General features: G+C 42.2%; 1 protein-coding gene and 1 pseudogene across 2 annotated transcripts in view; both read left to right on the top strand.

Moving 5' to 3' along the window:
* LOC129546407 (uncharacterized) overlaps positions 1-15,835 on the top strand; it is a 72,879-nt gene that overhangs the window by 7,561 nt on the left and 49,483 nt on the right.
* LOC148774279 (uncharacterized) overlaps positions 1-15,835 on the top strand; it is a 44,869-nt pseudogene that overhangs the window by 6,665 nt on the left and 22,369 nt on the right. The window contains exons 2-3 of the transcript XR_016035935.1: positions 3,108-5,011; positions 7,155-7,215. The product of XR_016035935.1 is annotated as an uncharacterized LOC148774279 (transcript). The remainder of the gene's footprint in view (positions 1-3,107; positions 5,012-7,154; positions 7,216-15,835) is intronic.

Below are 15,835 nucleotides of genomic sequence, written 5' to 3'. Positions count from 1 at the left end.
CTTCGCTTTCTGCTATAAGGGTGGTTTCATCTGTTTATCTGAGATTATGGATATTTCTCCCTGAAATCTTGATTCCAATTTGTGCTTCTCCAACCCGGTATGTCACATGACGTACTGTGCATATAAATTAAATAAGCAGGGTGATAATATACAGCCTTGGTGTATATTATCCTTTCCCAATTTGGAATCAGTCCATTGTCACATGTCCAGTTCTCACTGTTGCTTCTTGACATTCGTACAGATTTCTCAGGAGGCAGGTAAGGTAGTCTGGTGTTCCCATCTCTTTAACAATTTTCCACAGTTCCTTGTGATCCACAAAATCAAAGGCTGTGGTGTAGTCAATAAAACAGATGTAGTTGTTTTTCCAGAACTCTCTTGCTTTTTATATGATCAAAGGGGTGTTGGCAATTTGATCTCTGGTTCCTCTGCCATTTCTAAATCCAGCTTGAACATCTGGATTCTCTCGGTTCACATACTGTTAAAGCCTCGCCTGGAGAATTTTGAGCCTTTGCTATTGTTTGAAATGAGGGAAATTGTGTAGTAGTTTGAGCCTTCTTTGGCATTGCCTTTCTTTGTGATTTGAATGAAAACTGACGTTTTCCCATCCCGAGACCACTGCTGAGTTTTCCAAATTTGCTGGCTTACCGAGTGCAGAACTTTAGCATTATCATCTTTTAGGACTTGAAATAGCTCAGCTGGAGTTCCATCACCTGCACTAGCTTTGTTGGTCGTCATGCCTTCTAAGGCCGACTTGATTTTGGATGTCACGATGTCTGTTACTTGGTGAGTGATCACACCATCGTGGTTTTCTCATTCATTAACATCTTTTTTGTGTAGTTCTTCCAAGTATTTTGCCAACTTCTCTTAATATCTTATGCTTCTTTTAGGTCCATCCCGTTTCTGTCCTTTATTGTTCCCATCTTTGCATGAAATATTCCCAGTACCTCTAATTTTCTCAAAGAGATCTCTAGTCTTTACTGTTCTATTCATTTCCTTCCCATTTAGTTCTCCACAGAGCAATGAGTAGAGTTCCGTCTTTCAATCACAGTTTTAAAATCTCTCTTCTTATTTAATTTCTTAAAACTAGTACTTTATTAAGTGTATCTTATTTGTATTCAGCTTCCTCGGACACTGTCTTATGTGTCCTCAGTTTCTGATTAGTTCTCTGTCACTATCATTTCTGATTTTTAGATGAAATATCTAATAGACCATTCTCAGAAACATGTGTGGCAAGAAGTGGATTTAAGAATTACTAGGCACCTAGGATTTGTGAAAATGTTTGGTGTCTCCACTTTAGATGACTAAAAGCAGGAAGTAATCATTAGATTGCCTATCACCTTAATTCAGTGGTCCTTGGAGGTTTTTATCGTGCTTCTTCCCCTGTAAGCTATTTATTTGCCGTCTCATTTTGTCCAGTGTTCTGTTTATGGTCTGTGTTTTGAAGGGTGCAGGAACCTAGTTAGCCTTCCTTCTGGTGTCTGCACCTTGGTGGGTGAGGTTGGTCCAGATGTGTGTGCCCTTATCCGCTCTTGATGTGCTTTGATGGCATTTAACTGTGACCAGAGCCTGCCTGGGTATTCAGGCTGTTTCCGCATTGTTCTGTGGTTGTTACTGCCCTGTCTGTGATGGTGCCTGCTCCCTGCGTGGTGGAGTAGAGCCCCCGCATCTGATTCTTCGCTGTGATTCTGATCTGCGGTGCAAGGCTGGGGGAATGAAGCACAGCCACTGGGAGAGAAGTCACTGAGTGTTCCTCCTCTGGGGACGTTCACCTGAGGGTGGGCCCTGGTGCCCCCTGTCATGTGTTCTACAAGCTCTCATGTTATATAGTGCTGGCACTGCTCTTGGCCCCTCCTTAACCATGGGCATGGTGGCACATGGCACTGGGGTCTCTCAGATGTTTTCACAAGGTCACCAGCGTAGATTCAGTGAAGTCAGGTCCTGGGATTACTTTTAGCATGGAGCTGGACCCGCTGTGGTGCTATGGGGCAGCTCAAGCTCTGTCCTGGCCCAGCCCCCTTCTGTAGGAGCCCACATATCTACAGCTCCTAAAGCTAACCTGCCATGACTTGTAGAGCCCTGGTTGTTGATTCAGATGCGCTGTAGGGGCTGAGGTTTCAAAGCCGGTCATGGGTGTAAGACCAAGGCTTGTGTTGCTGCAAGGAGAGGTTTCAGCTTTTCTTCTTTATCCCTGGGCTCAGCTGTGCGTTCAGCTCCATCTGTGCGTGTGACCAACTCACAGGTGTCTGCTCCAGAGGCTGCCCCAGAGCACAGGAGTCTGCTGACTGTGGAGGAGGTCGATGGGGGAGGCCATCGCTTGAGGCTCAAGCAACTGGAGTTCTTCATAGTTGCTGCCAAGCAGGGCCCGGCACATGGGACAGGGAATACAATGGGCTTCTTCTTTGGCCATCACTCACCAGTGGTGCTCTGCTCTATGCTGGTTCAGGCTTCACCACAAGCATCCCCTTTGCAGAGCTCCTCCCTCACTCCCATCCCTTCAGGATGTTTCCTCTTGGCCAACCGCAGTCCTCTGCCTCGGTCTGCTCTCCAGACCCCACATTCCAGCACCCAGCCCTTGTCTGCAGGGGTGGACACCCTCTCAGGCTGGGCGGGCAGGGCTGGGGTCAGTACCCTGCGTGCAGGTCTCACTCTGTCCTGCTGCCACAGGCTGGTTTCCATGTGCTCTTCCCACAGAGAATGAGCCTCTCCTTCTGTCCAAACTGAGATCCCCCAGTGAGGGGCTTCCCCTGATATGGAGACCTCTCCTCTCTTTCATCTCCCCGCAGGGTTCCAGACCCCAACCCACTTCCTCTCCTCTTCCTTTTCCTTCTTCTTTCTTTTGTCCTACTTGGCTCAGCAGGAATCTTTCTCGTCCTTTCAGATTTCCAAGGGCCTCGGTTAGTGTTCAGCTGGGCTCTGTGAGAATTGTTCCATTTCTCATTCATTTGTGGAGAGAGAGGTGATCTCCACATCTGCCTAATCCTGTGGCATGTTGATCCTTCCGTCTCTATTTATTTTTAACCTAGCTATGGTCATCAACTTTCTCTAAATCTTTAAAGATATTCACTGAGAATAGCAGGGAAAATTACTTGCTATTTGGTATCTTTCAGCTATGTCTCCACAAGACACGCAGGATTTGATGCCGAAGAATCCAGCATTAGAAGATGTATTCCCAAAAGCAAGCCTAGGAATATATCTCAGAAACTTAAATTTAATGAAAGACATGGAATGTATGAGGGTGTATGAAAGACAGAGAGGATGTTTATATGGACATAGAGAAATGGAGACAGTTACACATAATGCTAATATTACTGCAGAAAGAAATGAGCAACCTGAGTCAAACTGGGAGAATCACCAACTTCAGACTTCAACATCTGCGGAGAAGTGCAAGTGTTTAAGAAAAGATTTCCATCCTTTTTTGAAACATACGTGTTCTCGAAAAGGAAAGGGGGAAAATCTGGAAGGTAATCTAGTCTCTACTGCAAATACTCCTTCAGACAATTCTGAATGTAGGCTTCGATTAAACATACATTCAAGCATGTCTGAACACCTACAATTTAACAGTGAGTGGGAAAACTCACAATCTAATCAATTTGAGGGATCCATAAGCAGGGGGTCATTTTTCTTCCCCCAACAGATATTTTCTCTCCATTCCAAGATGTATAATGTTGATGATAATAGAAGGGATGCCATCCAAGCATCATTGTTCAATACATATTGTGATATGGTTAATACACAACCACTTTCCACGTGTAATAAAATGAGTCAGACCTTAAGTAAGAGCTCCAGCTCCAATAATTACAAAACCATTTATGCTGGACTGAGAAGGTATTCAATCAATGAAACTGGGTGTATGGTTGAAGGAGAATCAAACCTTATAAAACATCAGGGACCTGAATCTTCAAACAAGGATTATAAAAGTAATAAATTTAGAAATACCTTTGATCAAATATCAGGTTTTTTCACTAGATAAGAGTACTTGTACTGGAGAGAGGACTTGTATTGAATATGATAAGGTTTCTAATCAGTCTTCAGAACTTATTCAACAGGACATCGTTCAGAATCCACAGAAAGAAAAGAAGTGTAAGATATGTGGGAAAGTGTTTAGGAACTCATCCAATCTAAGTAGACATAAGAAAATTCATACAGGAAGGAAACCTTTCAAATGTACAGAATGTAAGAAAGCATTTAACCATAGCTCCCTTCTTACTCAACATCAGCAAATTCACGCTGGAGAGAAACCTTATGAATGTACAGAATGTGGCAAAGCCTTTACTTACAACTCAGATCTTATTGAACATCGGCGAATTCATGCTGGAGAGAAACCTTATAAATGTAAAGAGTGTAACAAAGCCTTTCGTCATTGCTCATTTCTTACTCGACATCAGCGAATTCACACTGGAGAGAAACCTTATGAATGTACAGAATGTGGCAAAGCCTTTACTTACAATTCACATCTCATTCAACATCAGCGAATTCACACTGGAGAGAAACCTTATAAATGTACAGAATGTAGCGAAGCCTTTATCTGTTACTCACGTCTAACCTACCATCAGCGAGTCCACACTGGAGAGAGACCTTATAAATGTAAAGAATGTAACAAAGCCTTTGATCGTTGCTCAGTTTTTACTGCACATCATCGAATCCATACCGGGGAGAAACCATACAAATGTAAAGAATGTGGCAAAGCCTTCATTAGGAGTTCAGCCCTTACTGAACACCACCGAATTCATACTGAGGATAGACGTTATAAATGTACAGAATGTGGCAAGGCCTTTATTACACGTTCTAATCTTACTGAACATCGGCGAATGCATACTGGCGAGAGACCATATAGATGTACTGAATGTGGCAAAGCCTTTTGTTGCAACACAACGCTTACTCGACATCGGCGAATCCATACTGGAGAGAGACCTTATAAATGTACTGAATGTGGCAAAGCCTTTAGTCAGAGTGCTCATCTCACTAAACATCTGAGAACACACACTGGAGGGAAACCCTCGTCATGGAACAAGTGATGGAAGAGGTTTGCCGTAAACATGCATGAAAAACACAAGAGTTAATGTAAGAAACCAATCGGAGTGATGTAACAAATATGTTCAGTTCAGTTCAGTCGCTCAGTCGTGTCCAACTCTCTGCGACCCCATGAATCACAGCACGCCAGGCCTCCCTGTCCATCACCAACTCCCGGAGTTCACTCAAACTCATGTAGAAAAGTATTTAATCAAAAGTTAAATCGAAATAAATATCAGAGTTTGCATACTAGAAGGCATTTCATCAATCTTGTTTTCAGAAGTTTCTCTGAAGTAGAATGATTGTAGAGAGGACTCCATAGTTAAAACACATAGAAAGTTGACATATTAGCATGAATCGTGAGATGAAGGTTGATGGTTAGAAAGTTACAATTCTTAGCATTGTGTGTGTGAAAGTAAGTCACTCAGTCGTGTCCAACTCTTTGCGACCACATAGACTGTAGCCTACCCGGCTCCTTTGTCCATGGCATTTTCCAGGGAATAGTACTGGAGTGGATTGCCATTTGTATGCTTGTTTATAATGACATGATGAGGTTCTTTGACGTGAATGTAATTCAACACTCAATCCATACTAAGCTTTCTTTCTACTGTATTTGGAAACATAGATCTTTGATGGTTTATTAAAGATTAGCTTTTTTATATTGTGTTGCAACCATTTCTGTCTATTCTCCATTAGAAGATGAAGGATACCATAATGTAAAATGGAAATGACCATCTAAATGGAGGTGTTTGGCATTGATGTGAAATATCTGAAGGTTGCCATGATGTAAGTGATCATTTAATCTTTCCACGTATTAAAGTAAGATAGAAGTTTGTTCTAAGGTTTCAACAGTAATATCCTTGATTTGTAAGATCACAATGACAGTTCACCTCAATATTGATGTATCCTTATAATATCAACACAAGTCATGATTATTACTTGACAATGTTGAAATGAACTCAGCTTCTGTGATAACCTAGAAACGTATTAGAAACTCTTCCTGGAAAAGGCTTGGAATTAGTGTATACCATGCTTGCTAAGTGCTTCCTAGGCTTTGTTTGGTAAGCCGTAAAAGTCACCAATCTCACATCCTTATATCAAACAATGAATATTGTTGACAGCTTTTCTAAGCTGTTCCATTATGTTGCTGCCTCAGCATCTGTCTGGGGAGCAGGCAGCCTGTGATTCCTTGAACTCATACCAGCCAGTCCTGTGAGCACTTCCACTAGATGGCCCCCTTCCTTGAGATCAGCAGTCTTGCTGAACCCCAGGGTCTACTTCACAGGCCCCCCTTCAATGACACCCTCACAGTGCTCACCGGATTCCTTCGTTTGAATGGATTAATTCACACTCAGCCTAGGGAGCCCAGAGCACCTCACCCAGCATAACTAATTAAGGATAAACCACAAGAACTGGTATTTTCTGTGCCTGATTCTAGCTTTGACCTCTCTCAGAAATTCCTGCCCTAAATCCTCCCCTACAGAGAGGTCTTATGTGCAGTGAGTGTGAGGCTTTGAGCTCAGAACTCCTGAACATTGGTTTGGGGGAAGAAATATCAGAAAAAACAGGATTTGCTGATGACTCCTTTTATGGCCCCACTGTAGACCTGAAGATTCATAACTTGTTGGAGTGGGGACCTGACCACCAGGGATTTGTATTCATTGAAATGATTCAGAAGAAATCTTTAGCCAAGTGGTTTCCATCTGGTTTCCCATCAGGATCAGGTGACCAGTGTTAGGATTGACCTCACAGATGCCCTGCTAACAGAGTTCTATGTTGGTCCTGTGGGAGCATCAGTGTGGTGTGTAGGAAGTGCTCCAGGGGATTCTAAGGAGAGGCCCAGGTTAAGGACGTGGCTCCTGGTCCATCTGTGAGAGCTGAGCCCCGGCTTCATCCATGAAGAGGCAGCAGGGTTGGTCTAACTGGATTTGGACCGGGGAAGTCAGTCAACTCACATTAGTTCACAAGCTGGTCTCCAGGTAGGAATTGATTGTTTCTGAATCTCTCCTGAGACAGAGGACAGGACAGGTCAGTCTTCTCAGCTTTTCAAGGTCCTTCTTTCTGTAGGAGCAGTGGTTGCAGGTTAAAGAGCTGAGTTGATGCCCTCCAAGGTATTTTCTCAAAATTCAGAAGTGCGTTTGCAGTGTAACATCCCCAGAGAAGACAGAGAAGGAGGAAGAAGAGGAGGAAATGGCAGCTTCTCAGGTGAATATCCTGTCCAGGATCTGGGGCTGCATCTGCTTTTCCTCCTGAAATGCCCGAATGAGAATCTGCAAGCCTTTAGCTCTCTGCTCCTAATTTTTCTTCTCGGTCATTTGTTATCATCTTATTTTTTCCCATTTCTTCTTATAATATTGAAGACCTGCCCTTTAGAATACTTTCTTTGTCCCAGAGCCTTTTCTCCCTTGTCTGCATGCTCGTTTTCTATGGAGCATGCTGAATTTTCAACGTGAATCAGCGACTTTCAACTGTTGAAACTATTCTTTTTGTGAGAGATCAGCATGGGGAGACACTCCAATCCTCACTCCCACTGGGTTGTAGTTTGGTGTTGGATTTTAGGGAGGTTGGGAAATGCAGTAATCACTTAGCACCTGGATGCAATTTAGATATTTAAAACAGAGTTTGAATGTGCCATTATACATAGAACCAACTCTCTTCTGTCCATGGGATTTTTCAGGCAAGAATTTTGCAGTGGGTTGCCATTTCCTTGTCCCGGGGATTCTCTCCACCTTGAGACTGAAGCCACATCTCCAGCATTGGCAGGCAGATTCTTTACCACCGAGACAGCTGGGAAGCCCGGTGACTGAACCTAGTGGTCCCGAGTTTTTCAGAAAATTTTCAGAAATAAAAAAACTAGGAGATACTGTCCTTTGCATTGCTAATACTTACTAGCTAAATGCATTATTAGGATACTAAACAGGGGAAGTGTGTGTGAAATTAAATTTGCATAAAATTGACATTTTTTAATGTTAGATTCAAGTTATACTTTCCTTGTTAATTCCAAAATGCCCATGCAGTGGTAGTGCATCTTTCATGTGATCCATCACACCATGACATCTGATGCCCACTGGTTCTGGAGACGTCTCTCTGACATCATGAGACTATGAAATTCTACTTTTTTCCTCTCTCTTTAAACAAGGTTATGGAAAAAAGAAATAAGCAATGTGTGGAAACACTCATACTTAATGGAGAAACTCCCCATCTTCTTGGTTTCTCTTTGCTTCTGAGAATGAACACTCATTGTGTTGATTATAGATAGTGGGTTTTTGGTGTAGGCGTATTGATCACTCAAGCCCAGGTATGATGTTTCCAGAAGACTCCACACTCAAATCACACACACCGTCTTTTTACCACATTTTTTTTAAATTTTTTCAAAATGTTTACAACAGTCATAATGGTGCTAATCTGTTTTCCACTCTGTTGAAAGATAAAGCTCTACACAAATGATACAGTGTTTCAAGAAAGAAAAGCTTCAGAACCAAGAGTCGTAATTTATCTTATACTGCTGTGTATGTTTCCACCCTAAATGTATGTAAAATAAACAAAGAGTATCATCCACAAGTAGATGTATATATATATTTACCCTTTAAAAATGATCTTGATTTTCTTGACATGAATAACTTTAATATTCTTAGTAAGTATAATCTCATTTTCATGTATTCCTGTGTGCAGAAAAATGTTGAAATTATTTGATTGATTTTTTTCTTGTTTTGGTATTCTCTCAAGTTATATAAAGTTCTTTTGAAAAATACACTGATTTAATGTTTGGCTCACTTGTGTCTTAGTAGCAGGCAGGGTCTTGGAGCCGTGTGGGAGAGTTCGTTGACACAGGAAAACTTTAGCTGTGGGGTGTGGGATCTGTTTCTCTAAGAAGGTATTGAACCCATCCCCCTGACTTAGGAGCTGAGAGTCTTAGTCATGGACTGTCAGGGAATGTTTCATAGTAAGATTCCTGTGTGCTGTTTCCTATCTCTCTTGAGCCCTCTGTTCCTTATCACTCCCTGTCAGGAGCAAGAAGAGTGGCAAGCCACTCCCAGGACTGAGCCAATAGAGATGGGATGCTTGTGTAGGATTTCCTTCATTCAGTTCAGTCGCTCGGTCATGTCTGACTCTTTGCGACCCCACGAATCACAGCACACCAGGCCTCCCTGTCCATCACCAACTCCCGGACTTCACTCAAACTCATGTCCATTGAGTCGGTGATGCCATCCAGCCATCTCATCCTCTGTCGTCCCCTTCTGCTCCTTCCCCCAATCTCTCCCAGCATCAGAGTCGTTTCCAGTGAGTCAACTCTTCCCATGAGGTGGCCAAAGTATTGGAGTTTTAGGTTTAGCATCAGTCCTTCCAATGAACACCCAGGACTGATCTCCTTTAGAGTGGACTAGTTAGATCTCCTTGCAGTTCAAGGGACTCTCAAGAGTCTTCTCCAACACCACAGTTCAAAAGCATCGATTCTTCGGCAATCAGCCCTCTTCACAGTCCAACTCTCACATCCATGCATGACCACTCTAAAAGCCATAGCCTTGACTAGTAATGTCTCTGCCTTTTAATATGCTATCTAGGTTAGTCATAACTTTCCTTCCAAGGAGTAAAACAACTTTTAATTTCATGGCTGCAATCAGCATCCGCAGTGATGTTGGAGCCCAAAAAAATAAAGTCTGACACTGTTTCCACTGTTTCCCCATCTATTTCCCATGAAGTGATGGGACCAGATCCCATGATCTTTGTTTCCTGAATGTTGAGCTTCAAGCCAACTTTTTCACTCTCCTCTCACTTTCATCAAGAGGCTTTTTAGTTCCTCTTCACTTTGCCAAAAGGTGGTATCGTCTGCATATCTGAGGTTATTGATATTTCTCCCAGCAGTCTTGATTCCAGCTTGTGCTTCTTCCAGCCCAGACTTCCTCATGATGTACTCTGCATATAAGTTAAATAAGCAGGGTGACAATATACAACCTTTTCCTATTTGGACGTACTCCTTTTCCTATTTGGAACCAGTCTGTTGTTCCATGTCCAGTTCTAACTGTTGCTTCCTGACCTGCATACAGGTTTCTCAAGAGGCAGGTCAGGTGGTCTGGTATTCCCATCCCTTTCAGAATTGTCCACAGTTTGTTGTGATCCACACAGTCAAAGGCTTTGGCATAGTCAATGAAGCAGAAATAGATGTTTTTCTGGAACTCTCTTGCTTTCTCAGTGATCCAGCAGATGTTGGCAATTTGGTCTCTGCTTTTTCTAAAACCAGCTTGAACATCTGGAAGTTCACGGTTCACATATTGCTGAAGCCTGGCTTGGAGAATATTGAGCATGACTTTACTAGCGTGTGAGATGAGTGCAATTGTGCGGTAGTTTCAGCATTCTTTGGCATTGCCTTTCTTTGGGATTGGAATGAAGACTGACCTTTTCCAGTCCTGAGTTTTCCAAATTTGCTGGCATATTGAGTGCAGCACTTTCACAACATCATCTTTCAGGATTTGGAATAACTCAATTGGAATTCCATCACATGCACTATCTTTGTTCCTAGTGATGTTTTCTAAGGCCCACTTGATTTCACATTCCAAGATGTCTGGTTCTAGGTGAATGATTATACCATCGTGATTATCTTGGTCATGAAGATCTTTTTTGTACAGTTCTTCTGTGTATTCTTGCCACCTCTTCTTAATATCTCCTGCTTCTGTTAGGTCCATACCATTTCTGTCCTTTATCAAGCCCATCTTTGCAAATGAAATGTTCCCTTGGTATCTCTAATTTTCTTGAAGAGATCTCTTGTCTTTCCTTCATATTAGCTTTTCCAGTTGGTGAAAGGGATTATTTAGGATGCTCTTTTGATATGGATAGAAAGTGAAGCGGAATTTAAAAGCCTCTTGATGAAATTCAAACAGAAGAGTGAAAAAGTTGGCTTCAATCTCAACATTCAGAAAACTAAGATCATGGCATCTGGTCCCATGAAACTAGAAGACGCTTATTCCTTGGAAGGAAAGTTATGACCCAACTTAGACAACATATTAAAAAGCAGAGATATAACTTTGCCAACAAAGGTTCGTCTAGTCAAGGCTATGGTTTTTCCACTGGTCATGTATGGATGTGAGAGTTGCTGAGCGCCAAGAATTGATGCTTTTGAACTGTGGTGTTGGAGAAGTCTCTTGAGAGTCCCTTGGACTGCAAGGAGATCCAACCAGTCCATCCTAAGGGAGATCAGTCCTGGGTGTTCATTGGAAGGACTGATGCTAAAGCTGAAACTCCAATACTTTGGCCACCTCATACAACGAGTAGACTCTCTGGAAAAGACTCTGATGGTGGGAGTGATTCTGGGTGGGAGGAGACGGGGACGACAGAGAATGAGATGGCTGGATGGCATCACCGACTCTGTGGACATGAGTTTGAGTGAACTCCGGGAGTTGGTGATGGACAGGGAGGCCTGGCGTGCTGTGATTCATGGGGTCGCGGAGAGTCGGACACGACTGAGCTACTGAACTGAACTGAACTGAACCTTTAAAATACAAATGCGTAAAAATCAGATTCTGATATTGTACTCAAACACTACTGAGGCAAAAGCAGGTAGTGGAAATCTGATTTTAAGAGGAGGTTGCCACTATTTTATACCACAGAATTTATAGAATTACCACTAACCCAGAGTGAAGGATATGCAGGTCCTGAAGCAACAGTTAGAACCAGACATAGAACAACGAACTGGTTTCAAATAGGGAAAGGAGGACCTCAAGTGTATATATTGTCACCCTGCTTATTTAAATTCTATTCAGAGTACATTATGCAAATGATGTGCTGGGTGAAGTACAACCTGGAGTCAGGATTGCCCGGAGAAATATCAACAACCTCAGACATGCACATGATACCACTACTGGTAGAAAGTGAAGAGAAAGTAAAAAGGCTCTTAATGGGGGTGAAAGAGAAGAGTGAAAAGAGCTGGTTGAAAACTCAACATTCAGAAAACTAAGATCATGGCATTTAGTCCCATCACTTAATAGCAAATAGATGGGGAAAACAGAGACAGTGACAGATTTAATTTTGAAGGGGGTTCCAAATTCATTGTGGATGGTGATTGCAGCCATGAAATTCAGACACTTTCTCTTTGGAAGAAAAGCTATGACAAACCTAGACAGTGCATTAAAAACCAGAGACAACACTTTGTGAACTCTGGGCGTTGATGATGGACAGGGAGGCCTGGCGTGCTGTGATTCATGGGGTCACCAAGAGTCGGACACAACTGAGTGACTGAACTGACTAATGGTTTTTCTAGTAGTCACATACGGATGTGATAGTTGGACCATCAAGAAGGCTGACCACTGAAGAACTGATGCCTCAAATTGTGGTGTGGGAGAAGAGTACTGAGAGTCCCTTGGACTCCAAGAAGCTCAAACAAGTCAACCCTAAAGGAAATCAATCCTGATTATTCATTGGAAGGATTGATGCTGAGGCTGAAGCTGCAATACTCTGATTACCTGGTGTGATGAGCCAACTCATTGGAAAGATCCTGATGCTGGGAAAGAGTGAAAGCCAAAGGACAGGGGAGTGACAGAGGGTGAAATGGTTGAATAGCTTTGTTGACTCAATGCACATGAATTTGAGCAAACTCCAGGCATTGATGAAGGATAAGGAAACCTGGCTTGCTGCATTCCATGGGATCCCAGAGTTCCATACAAGTTAGCCACTAAACAACAAACAACAAAATGAAGGCAAAAGAAATTGTGGTACATATACACAATGGAATATTACTCAGCCATAAAAAAAGAATGCACTTTTGTCAGTTCAAATGAAGTGGATGAAACTAGAGCCTGTTATACAGAGTGCAGTAAGTCAGAAACAGAAAGATAAATATCGTATACTAACATATAACAGTGGAAGTGACACATAGATTTAAGGGATTAGATCTGGAAGAGTGCCTGAAACTACAGATGAATGTTCAAGACATTGTCCAGGAGGCTGTGATCAAGGCCATCCCCAAAAAAGAAATGAAAAAGGCTAATTGGTTGTCTGAGGAGGCCTTACAAATAGATGAGAAAAGAAGAGAAGCTAAAGGCAAAAGAGTAAAGCAAAGATGCAGAATTCCAAAGAATAGCAAGGAAAGATAAGAAAGTTTTCCTCAGTGATCAATGCAAAGAAAGAGAGGAAAACAACAGAATGGGAAAGAACAGTGATCTCTTCAGGAAAATTAGCGATATCAAGGGAAATTTTCATGCAAAGATGGGCAAAATAAAGGACAGGAATGGTATGGACCTAACAGAAGCTGGAGATATTAAGAAGAGGAGTCAAGAATACACAAAAGAACTGTACAGAAAAAGATGTTCACGACCAAGATAATCACGATGGCGTGATCACTCACCTAGAGCCAGACATCTTGGAATGTGAAGTCAAGTGGGCCTTAGAGAGCATCACTACAAACAAAGCTAGTGGAGGAGATGGAATTCCAGTTGAGCTATTTCAAATCCTGAAAGATGATGCTGTGAAAGTGCTGCACTCAATATGCCAGCAAATTTGGAAAACTCAGCAGTGGCCACAGGACTGGAAAAGGTCAGTCTTCATTCCAATCCCAAAGAAAGGCAATACCAAAGAATGCTCAAACTACCGCACAGTTGCACTCATCTCACACGCTAGTAAAGTCATGCTCAAAATTCTCCAAGCCAGGCTTCAGCAATATGTGAACCGTGAACTTCCAGATGTTCAAGCAGGTTTTAGAAAAGGCAGAGGCACCAGAGATCAAATTGCCAACATCCGCTGGATCATGGAGAAAGCAAGAGAGTTCCAGAAAAACATCTCTTTCTGCTTCATTGACTGTGCCAAAGCCTTTGACTGTGTGGTTCACAATAAACTGTGGAACATTCTGAAAGAGATGGGAATACCAGACCACGTGACCTGCCTATTGAGAAACCTGTATGCAAGGTCAGGTCAGGAAGCAACAGTTAGAACTGTACATGGAACAACAGACTGGTTCCAAATAGGAAAAGGAGTACGTCAAGGCTGTATATTGTCACCCTGCTTATTTAACTTATATGCAGAGTACATCATGAGGAAGTCTGGGCTGGAAGAAGCACAAGCTGGAATCAAGACTGCCGGGAGAAATATCAATAACCTTAGATATGCAGATGACACCACCCTTATGGCAGAAAGTGAAGAGGAACTAAAAAGCTTCTTGATGAAAGTGAAAGGAGAGTGAAAAAGTTGGCTTAAAGTTCAACATTCAGAAAACAAAGATCATGGCATCTGGGCCCATCACTTCATGGGAAATAGATGGGGAAACAGTGGAAATAGCGTCAGACTTTATTTTTGGGGCCTCCAAAATCACTGCAGATGCTGATTGCAGCCAGGAAATTAAAAGATGCTTACTCCTTGGAAGGAAAGTTATGACCAGCCTAGATAGCATATTGAAAAGCAGAGCCATTACTTTGCCAACCAAGGTCTGTCTAGTCAAGGCTATGGTTTTTCCCATGGTCATGTACAGATGTGAGAGTTGGACTGTGAAGAAAGCTGATCGCCGAAGAATTGATGCTTTTGAACTGTGGTGCTGGAGAAGACTTGAGAGTCCCTTGGACTGCAAGGAGATCCAACCAGTCCATTCTAAAGGAAATCAATCATGGGTGTTCATTGGAAGGACTGACGCTAAAACTGAAACTCCAATACTTTGGCCACCTCATGCGATGAGTTGACTTACTGGAAAAGACTCTGATGTTGGGAGGGATTGGGGGCGGGAGGAGAACGGGAGGACAGAGAATGAGATGGCTGGATGGCATCACTGACTCGATGGACATGAGTTTGAGTGAACTCTGGGAGTTGGTGATGGACAGGGAGACCTGCCGTGCTGTGCTTCTTGGGGTCACTAAGAGTCGGACATGACTGAGGGAGTGAAATGAACTGAACTGAACTGTACATGTTGCACTATGGTATCCTTCATCTTCTAATGGAGAATAGATGGAAATGGTTGCAACACAATATAAAAAGTCTAGTCTTTGAAGCATAAACCATCCAAAACCTACGTTTGCATACACAATATAGAAGCGAAGCATAGTATGGATTATTTGAGAATCGAATTACATTCACTTCACATAATCTCAAATCACGTCATTATAAACAAGCACACATTGCCAATAATTCTAAGTTTCTAACCATCAACCTTCATCTCACGATTCATGCTAAAATATCCATTTTCTATGAGTTTTAACTATGGAGTACTCCCTACAGCAATTCTCCTTCAGAGAGACTTCAGAAAAGCGATTGATGAAATACTTTCTAATATGCAGTCTCTTATGTTTATTTACATTTGATTTTCGATTACTTTTCTACGTATTTGTTACATCATTTCCATAGGTTTCTTGTATAAACTCTCATGTTTTCTGACGCATGTTTAGGGCAAACCTTTCATCACTTGTTCCATTACTAGAGTTTTTCTCCAGTGTGTGCTCTCAGCTGTTTAGTGAGATGACCACTATGAGTAAAGCCTTTGCCACAATCTTCATGTTTATAAGGTTTCTCTCCAGTATGAACTCGTAGATGTGTAGTGAGATTTGATTTCTGATTAAAGGATTTGCCACATTCTGTACATTTGTATGGATTCTCTCCAGTATGAACTCGTAGATGTGTAGTGAGAATTGATTTATGATTCAAGGCTTTGCCACATTCTGTACATTTGCATGGTTTCTCCGCAGTGTGGATTCGATGATGTGCAATTAAATTTGAACTCTGAGTAAAGGCTCGGCCACACTCTGTACAATGATAAGGTCTCTCTCCACTATGAATTTGCTGATGTCGAGTAAGCTCTGAACAACTGATAAAGGCTTTGTCATGTTCCTTACATTTATAAGGTTTCTCCCCAGTTTGA

This window comes from Moschus berezovskii, chromosome 22 (genome assembly GCF_049115385.1).
Source record: "Moschus berezovskii isolate FMDL1 chromosome 22, NW_MosBer_1.0, whole genome shotgun sequence".
Taxonomy (NCBI): domain Eukaryota; kingdom Metazoa; phylum Chordata; class Mammalia; order Artiodactyla; family Moschidae; genus Moschus; species Moschus berezovskii.
Note: the sequence above shows the minus strand (reverse complement) of the source record. Positions and strands in the feature narration are given on the sequence as shown.